This window comes from Bison bison, unplaced genomic scaffold (assembly GCF_000754665.1).
Source record: "Bison bison bison isolate TAMUID 2011002044 unplaced genomic scaffold, Bison_UMD1.0 scf7180017864538, whole genome shotgun sequence".
NCBI classification, from domain to species: domain Eukaryota; kingdom Metazoa; phylum Chordata; class Mammalia; order Artiodactyla; family Bovidae; genus Bison; species Bison bison.
In genome coordinates this window covers 8,913,542-8,923,752 of record NW_011495086.1, presented here as the reverse complement: position 1 = coordinate 8,923,752, position 10,211 = coordinate 8,913,542, and positions in this window count along the sequence as shown.

Below are 10,211 nucleotides of genomic sequence, written 5' to 3'. Positions count from 1 at the left end.
AGTCCATTCTGAAGGAGATCAGCCCTGGGATTTCTTTGGAAGGAATGATGCTGAAGCTGAAACTCCAGTACTTTGGCCTCCTCATGTGAAGAGCTGACTCACTGGAAAAGACTCTGATGCTGGGAGGGATTGAGGGCAGGAGGAGAAGGGGAGGACAGAGGATGAGATGGCTGGATGACATCACTGACTCAATGGACATGAGTTTGAGTAAATTCCGGGAGTTGGTGATGGACAGGGAGGCCTGGTGTGCTGTGATTCATGGGGTCGCAAAGAGTAGGACACGACTGAGCGACTGAACTGAACTGAACTGAATTTAAAATACTCTACTCTGTGAAAATCACTATTAAAAGAAAGAAAATCAAGCCTCAGGAAAGACAAATCTTATAAAACCATTATCTGAAAAAGAGCTTTATCTAAAGCTCTAAACAACTTTTCAATCTCAAGATAAGAAAACAAAACACCCTAATTTAAAAATCGCAGGAGGGTGGTGTGCCAATAATCTGAACAAACACCGTACATCAAAGAAAATATACATATAAAAAAATACCCAAAATAATTTATCATGGAGGAATTACAAAGTAAGAAAAAGCAGATGCCATGGTACACCTATTATTGATAGAATATTAGCAATAATAAAAATAAATGAAACTGACATTATGAAATGTTGGCAATAGGGAATTGCATGAAAATTCTGTGCTGTGAGAATGCTAAATTTGTAACCACTTTAGAACATAGTGTGACAGTTTCTTTTGAAAATAAACAAGTCTTAACCATACTTCAGCAGTTGTGCTTCTAGATATTTGCACAAGTGCTTTGAAAATTTATTTGCACATAAAACCCTGCACATGTTTCTAGCAGTTTTATTTATAATCAAAGCAACCAAGATGTTGCTTTGTTAAGGAATAAACATGTTAGTGATTCTTTATTCATCATGTTAAAGAATAAATAAACTGAGGCACATCCATAAAATGGGATCTTTTCCGTAATAACTGTAAATGGAATATTAAGCCATGGAACGTGTGGACAAAGCTTAAGCATCCACTTCTAAGTAAAAGAAGTTGCTTTAAAAAGGCTACCTGCTTTATGATGCCAATTATATGTCTTTAGAAAAGGCAAAACTATCAAGAGGGTAAAAGGTTCACAGATTGCCAGTGGTTTGTGATTTAAACAGGAATGTTTGAGATTTAAACATAGAATTTTGATGGTAGTGAACTTTGTGCAATGGTTAATATATGACATTTTGAATATGTTTAAATACATAAAACTTTACAGCGCAAAGAGTGAAACTTAATGAACCTGGGTTTTCTTAAAAAAAAAAAAAAAAAACATATTTAGGAAGTTTAAAAATACCAAGTAGAAAATGTCACCAACAAAGCCCACTGGTAACCCCAGAAAAATAAGATGAAATCTAGGTGAAATTATAGATGAAAATATAGATGAAATTATACTATACAGTCTAATCTATTCTTTTGTGCTTAGTTTAGTTTTCCTAGCTTATAGGGGTCTGTGTGCCAAGGCCTTATACCTAACATGTAAGATTACAGATACCCGCACAGAACCACTGGGCCCACCTAGTGCTTCTCATTCCAACTTGATGGGACTTTGTGCAGAAGGACTGCTCAAGACACTGCAATTCAAGATGGCAACAGCGTACTGTGTGGAGAGGTGCTAAAATGAAGTGAATGTCGCTCAATCATGTCTGACTCTTTGCAACCCCATGGACTGTAGCCTGCCAGGTTCCTCTGTCTGTAGAATTCTCCAGGCCAGAATACTGGAGCGGGTTGCCATTTCCTTCTCCAGGGGATCTTCCCAACCCAGGGATCAAATCCAGGACTCCTGCATTGAAGACGAATTCTTTATCCTCTCAGCCATCTACACTGGGTATTTCAGATTGAAGCAACAGGACTGAGGGAACTCTGCCCCTCCCTCTGCAGAGGAGAGGAAGGGTCACAAAGATCAGCAAAAACTTATAAGGAAATTTTCACAAGCAAGGGCAAATGATCAGTGTAGTCTGACCCGAACAGCATCTCCCTCAGTTAGCCAGACATCAAGATGAGTTTTCAGCTGTTGCTCAGACCTGGGGGAAGTTAAAATTCTGGAACTTGCAGGCAGGAGAGAAGCCTGACATTAGTCAGTTTAGTGAAGACACAATGTTTGATCTTTTGAGGATTGTATTAACATTTTACTGCTGGTTTACTATTCCATTGTAAAGCTCCTCTGTGTTTGCCTGCACTTCCTAGAACTTTCTTGTTGAACATACTGTTTTTCATGTGATATCACTAACTCCTATGTTATTGAAAGATTGTACTTTTATGTTTTTTCTATCTCTCTCACATTCTTGCCTATATCTTATATATTTTATTAGTTATTACATATTTTCTATTTTTCCATAAAATAAAACAAGCAGTAAAAAACTGAACTATTGTGCATCTTACACATCAATTATGTGTCTCTACTAACCAACTTCTTCCACTAGTTGGTAAAAAGTGGCTGCAACAATTTTTATCACTCATTATTCACCTCACTATAATTTGGACTTCCTCCATTACATTCCCTAAAATATATTTTTCTAACATCAATAGTGGATTTCACTGCAGTCACTCAGTCATTTCCAAATAATTGCACCCCGATGGACTGCAGCATGCCAGGCATCCCTGTCCATCACCAACTCTCAGAGCTTGCTCAAAGTCATGTCCACTGAGCCAGTGACATCATCCAACCATCTCATCCTCTGTTATCTCCCTCCCTTCTTGCCTTCAATCTTTCCCAAAATCAGAGTCTTCTTTAATGAGTCAGCTCTTCACATCAGGCAGCCAAAGTACTGGAGCTTCAGTTTCATTATCAGTCCTTCCAATGAATATTTAGGATTGATTTCTTTAGGATTGACTGGTTGGATCTCCTTGCAGTCAAAGTGACTCTCAAGAGTCTTCTCCAACACCACAGTTCAAAAGCATCAATTCTTGGTGCTCAGCTTTCTTTATGGTTCAATTCTTACATCCATACATGGCTACTGCAAAAACCATAGCTTTCACTAGATGGACCTTTGTCAGCCAAGTAATGTCACTCCTACTTAATACTATGTCTGGGTTTGTAATAGCTTTTCTCACAAGGAGCAAGCACCTTTTAATTTCATGGCTGCAGTCACCATCTGCAGTGACTTTGGAAAATAGTCTGTCATTATTTCCATTGTTTCCCCATCTATTTGCCATGAACCGATGAGATCAGATGCCATGATCTTCATTTTTTTGAAATTTAAGTTTTAAGCCAGCTTTTTCACTCCCCTCTTTCATGTTTATCAAGAGGCTCTTTAGTTCCTCTTCGCTTTCTGCCATATGGGTGGTGTCATGTGCATATCACAGGTTATTGATATTTCTGCTGACATTCTATTCCAGCTTGTGCTTCATTCAATATGGCATTTTTTATGATGTACTATGTATAGAAGTTAAATAAGCAGTGTGACAATAGACAGCCTGGCATACTCCTTTCTCAATTTGGAACCAGCCCCTTGTTCCCTGTCTGGTTCTAACTGTTGTTTCTTGATGTGCATACAGATTTCCCAGAAGGCAGGGAAGGTGGTCTGGTATTCCCATCTCTTCAAGAATTTTCTACTGTTTGTTTTGATCCCCACAGTCAAAGGCTTTGGCATAGTCAGTAAAGCAAAAGTAGATTTTTTTTCTGGAAATCTTTTGTTTTCTCGATGGTCCAACAGATGTTGGCAACTTGATATCTGATTCCTCTGCCTTTTCTAAATCCAGCTTGAACATCTGGAAGTTCTTGGTTCATGTACTATTGAAGCCTCTCTGGCAGAATTTTGAGCATTACTTTGCTAGCGTGTGAGACAAGTGCAAATGTGCAATAGTTCGGACGTTATTTGGCATTGTCTTTCTTTGGGATTGGAATGAAAACTAACCTTTTCCAGTCCTGTGGCTACTGCTGAGTTTTCCACATTTGCTGGCATATTGAGTGCAGCACTTTCACAGCATCATCTTTCAGGATTTGAAATAGCTTAACAGGAATTCCATAACATCCTCTAGCTTTGTAGTGTTGCTTCCTAAGGCCCACTGACTTCACACTGCAGGATACCTAGCTCTAGGTGAATGATCACACCATTGTGGTTATCTGGGTCATGAACATCGTTTCTGTGTAGTTTTTCGGTGTATTCTTGCCACCTGTTCTTAATATCTTCTGCTTCTGTCAGGCCCATATCATTTCTGTCCTTTATTGTGCTATCTTTGCATGAAATGTTCCCTTGGTATCTCTAATTTTCTTGTCAAGATCTCTAGTCTTTACCATTTTATTGTTTTCCTCTATTTCTTTGCATCAATCACTTAGTAAGGACTTATATGGCTCTAAATCCTATAGTAGTTTATATTGCTGACAATTCTCTTCTTGAAACCCTCACCTTTCTTGGTTTCTTTGATTTCATTTTTTTATGTGTTTGTCTTTTTCTTTTAATATCACTGTCCTCATCTTCTTGATCTTCTTTTTTTCCCCTCTATCCTCTTTGGGTTCTGTCAAATCTTGTTTGTATAACATGAGTCTCCTTATTTCACTTTTTAACACAATAAAAATATTCCTGTCAGTCAATTGTCACATTTATCAGATTTATCTCACATTAATATTTCTACCTATGTATTTATATCCCTTTATGACAACTTTCTTTGAAGTCTCTATTCACCTTAAAAAGAACAACTTAGAAATAAAACCCAAGAACTCTCCTTCCTGTTTTATACTTTATCAAGATTCCTTATTTTAATACATGCCACTCTCATAAACATTTAAACTTTACAGCCTAGAAATCAAATTCAACATTTTTTAATATTTTTGGTCATTTTATTACTTAGATACACCTTGAATCTATCAGTTTTTCTTCTTTACTCTGATAATTTCCAACTACCATAATTCTTAGTTTGAAAAATTGCACAAACCCAATGGGATAATTCATTTTATCCTGATATATACAGAGCTGACCACAACAAAATCATTTCCTATGTGACAAGCAGAGTTCTCTTGTCAAAATTCAGATCTGATTATATTGCCCTCTGCTTAAAGTATCTTAATTACTTTCATTTTTTCTTAAATAAATGTCAAAATGTATCAAAATAGAAAACAAGACTACATGTTCTGACCCTACTTACCTGTCTGCTTACATCTAAATATATTTGCATCTTGATTGAGGTGGTCCAGATGCACTACAGTTACTCTATTTTATTACATTGTTTTACTTTTTAAAGGTCCTTTGTTTGCAGAAGGCCTTTGCCCATGCTCTCTTCTTTCAGTTTAGAACATTCCATTCATTTCTCCATTTGCCATATTAATTTTTATTCTACAATTTCAGTTCTATCACTTATTCGATTATCCTTTGCTAACCTCTCTGATTATAATTTCTTTACGCTGCATTTTCATAACACCAAGGAGCTTTCCATCTAGCACTTGATAAATAACTTCGTTTTATATTTGTTTGTGTGATTCATTGATAAATATCAGTCCCTTAGTAGATTCTGTGCTAAGGAAACTGTTTTTCTTTTTTCTTTTATTTTATTCTCAGTGTCTCGAACACACCTGATGGATGGTATCCCTTACGTATTTGTAAAATGAATTAATAAGTGAACAAATAAATAAAACTAGTTCCATGATTTTAACAAATACATTTTAATATATACATACATATATATTTGAGAAAAATAATCTTATTTATATAAATACACATATATATGATAAAATATGATATTTTGTAAAAATCATGGAACATTTTTTATTTCTTCATTTTTTCACTTATTAATCCATTTTACAAATACTTACGGGACACCTCCCATCTATATATAATAGGAGATACAAGTTTGTTTTCTGGGTCAGGAAGATCCCCTCGAGGAGAAAATGGCAACCCACACTAGTGTTCTTGCATGGGAAATCCTATGGAAAGAGCAGCCTGGCGGGCTACAGTTCATGGAGTTGCAAAGAGTTGGAAATAACTTAGTAGCCACTAAACAACAATAGCTATACACACACACACACACACATACACACACTTGTGTGTGTTTTTAGTTGCTCAGTCATGTCCGACTCTCTGGGATCCTATGGACTGTAGTCTTCTAGGCTTTTCTGTCCATGGAACTCTCCAGGCAAGAACATTGGATTGAGTGTCCATTTCCTTCTCTTCGTGGGGATTTTCCTGATCCAGAAATCGAACCTGAGTCTTCCACGCTGCAGGCACATTCTTTACCATCTGAGTCAATATATATATATATATATGTTTTTATAGCATGTGCTTTTCTGGTATTCTTATACAGTGCAAAGTGGCTTTGTATTCAGTTCAGTTCACTTCAGTCACTCAGTCGTGTCCGACTCTTTGCAACCCCATAAATCGCAGCATGCCAGGCCTCCCTTTCTGTCACCAACTCCCTGAGTTCACTCAAACTCATGTCCATCGAGTTGGTGATGCCATCCAGCCATCTCATCCTCTGTCGTCCCCTTCCCCTTCCACCCCCAGTCCCTCCCAGCATCAGAGTCTTTTCTAATGAGTCAACTCTTCACATGAGGTGCCCAAAGTATTGGAGTTTCAGCTTCAACATCAGTCCTTCCAATAAACACCCAGGACTGATCTCTTTTAGAATGGACTGGTTGGATCTTTTTGCAGTCCAAGGGACTCTCAAGATCTTCTCCAACACCACAGTTCAAAAGCATCAATTCTTCAGCGCTCAGCCTTCTTCACAGTCCAACTCTCACATCCTTTCATGACCACTGGAAAAAACCTAGCCTTGACTAGATGGACCTTTGTTGGCAAAGTAATGTCTCTGCTTTTGAATATGCTATCTAGATTGGTCATAACTTTCCTTCCAAGGAGTAAGTGTCTTTTAATTTTATGGCTGCAATCAGCATCTACAGTGATTTTGGAGCCCAAAAAATAAAGTCTGACACTGTTTCCCCGGTTTCCCCATCTATTTGCCATGAAGTGATAGGACCAGATGCCATGATCTTCGTTTTCTGAATGTTGAGCTTTAAGCCAACTTTTTCACTCTCCTCTTTCACTTTCATCAAGAGGCTTTTTAGTTCCTCTTTACTTTCTGCCATAAGAGTGGTTTTGTATTAGGTTGGTGCAAAATCAATTGTGGTTTTGCATGGTTGAACTTTGCTGTTTGATATTTGAATACATTCTAAAATAACTATGGATATGCACATTTCTTGCTTTACTCACTTCCCATGTAGCTCAGTCGGTAAAGCATCTGCCTCCAATGTGGGAGACCTGGATTCAATTCCTGGGTCAGGAAGTTCCCCTGGAAAAGGAAATGGCAACCCACTCCAATATTCTTGCCTGGGGAATCCCATGGACAGAGGAACCTGGCAGGGTACGGTTCCTGGGATCGCAAGAGTTGGATACAACTTAGCTCTATCTTTCTTTCTTGCTTGCTTTTTTTTTAAAAAAATAATGACACTACTTGCTGTTTATTTTCTATTTTAAACTTTTATATTCATTTTAATAAATACAGTTATATTTATTTATTAGTAAATAAATATTAATATAATAATTTTTATTAGACAAAAGCAAATTCAAATGATTTTCTCATTCAAGTTCAAAATGGTTAATAAAGCGGCAGAGACAGCTCATCACATCAACAACGTATTAGGCCCAGAAACTGCTAACAAGCATATAGTGCAGTGGTGGCTCAAGAATTTCTGCACAGGAGACAAAAGCCTTGAAGATAAGGAGAGTAGTGGATGACCACAGGAGGTTGACAACTACAAATTGAGAACCATCTTTGAAGTTGATCTTACAACTATAGGTGAAGTTGCCAAAGAACTCAGCATTGACTCTTCTAGGGTCATTCCGCATTTGGAGCAAATTGGAAAGGTGAAAAAGCTCAATAGGTTGGTGCTTCATGAGCTGACTGAAAATTAAAAAGAAAATGTTGTTTTGAAGTGTCATCTTCTTTTTTTGTGTGCAACCACAAACCATTTCTAGATCAGATTATGACAAGCAATGGAAAGTAGATTTTATCCAACAACCAGCCATGAGCAGCTCAGTGGTAGGGGCAAAAAGAAGCTCCAAAGCACTTCCCAAAGCCAAACTCACACCAAGGAAGATCATGGTCACTGTTTGATTGCTGCCCATCTGATCCACTACAGCTCCCCAAATCCTGGTGAAACCGTTACATCTGAGAAGTATGTTCAGCAAATCAATAAGGCGCACTGCAAATAGCAATGCTGGCAGCTGACTTTGGTCAACAGAATGGACCAGATTCTTCACAACAATGCTGGACTGACCGTGGCACAACCGACACTTCCAAAGTTGAACGAACTGGGTCACAAAGTTTTACCTCATCTGCCAAACTCACCTGACCTCTCACCAAACGACTACCACTTCTTCAAGCATCTTGATAACTTTTTGCAGGGAAAACATTTCCACAACCAGCAGGAAGCAGAAAATGCTTTCCAAGAATTTGTCAAATCCCAAAGTGTGGGTTTTTATGCTATAGGAATAAACATTTCTTACTGGCAAAATGTGTTAATTTTAATGTTCTTATTTTGATTAATAAAAATACGTTTAAGCTTAGTCATAATGATTTAAAAGTCATATTCTAAAACATCAATTACTTTTACACCAGCCTGAATACTCTGGAAAATAAAACTTCCGTCAGAATTTTCTATTTATTCATAACATTTCATCCCAAGCATTGCATTATCCATGGCAACTCTATAGGACTTTGTTTGGGGAGGGGGGCACAGTTCATAGATCTGAAAGTTCTATACTTGTTTAATAGTTAGATACACATATGAATAGAATGTTCCAAACTTTTTCAGAAATAAACCCCCCTGATGGAACCACACAATCATCATTGGTTTAGTACAGAAATTGTTGCTTTTACTTTAACAAATGTCTAATTTCTCACTCAGTTAAAATGCTATCTACATAACATATACACTTTCAATGTTAATATTCAGCATAGGTAAAAAAATAGAAATGTCAAAAGGTAAAGAGAAACTCTGTAATTGACTGTATTTCTACTCAGGTAAAAGACATCTGGGGACATAAGTCAGTAGGACCAGCCTCAAAATAAATTAGTGGATTAACAAGGGATATGGTTATCCAGAGAATTGCATGAGATGATAATAAAATACCTGGGAAAGTTTAATGATGAAATTTCCCCCAAGGAAAACTGCTGAACAGTCATTAAAGTATACTCTTACATCTCCTAGATTTATTTATTTATTTTTTATCATTCCTCCCGGTGATTCAAATGTGAATAATCACATTTCTAAAAAGGCATGTAACAGTATCTTTAAGCGAAACTATGAAAGTAGTTATGCCTGAAAAGACATAGGTGGCATTTTAAGGTTCTTGCAAAGAGCAACCATTTGTGAATTAAGATGCATGTTGCATGTCATCTTATATTCTAATATTGGTTAAAACTAACATTTAATAAATGCATATTATGCTCTAGACATTCTCTTAGGAGCTATCTTGTTTAATTTTCATAATAACACTCTTTTAACTTATTCATACGTTGCAGAAAGGAAACTGAGGCTCAGTGGAATAGAATGCGTGTGTGAGCTTGTGTACCCAAGACAAGGCTGAGCCAAGGTATAATTAATTGACTCCAAACTCTAGGTATGTTTCATTATGCCATATGATCCTTAGAATGAAAAGGCATTTTTCCACTTAGAGAAAGATAAAATGTTAATATCCACAAGATTGTATCTCTCTTCTACACTGTGCATAATAACTAATGAAACTGCTTACATCTTAAATTATTCTCTGTCACAGTGTTACCACTTAACCTGAGAAGAACACACTCATTTACATTCCAAGGGCAGTTTGCAATTTGAATTAAACATAAGTGTACATAAGAAAGGCATCCCATGATGTTTTCCAGGAAGTTAGCTTCTAAGCACTCATTAGCTAATATGTTTCCTTGGCAGATAAATCGTAAACTAAAATATACTGCTTGTCAGTGGAAAGAAACTGAACTGAGGGCTATTCTGCATCCTAATCTGACACAATAACTTGCCTGACCTTGGAGAAGTCGTTATTTCATATTTCTGGGTCATATTTTTTTTATTCAATATGAGGGAATTGATGAGACAACTTATATAGCTATTTTGAGACTTAAAATATATTTTTTTTTAATAAAATGATTATTGTAACAGCCCTTCTTTCAAAGATGGCAATCCTCCTAGTTTCCCCACCTTAGTTAATCAACCCACTTGGACTG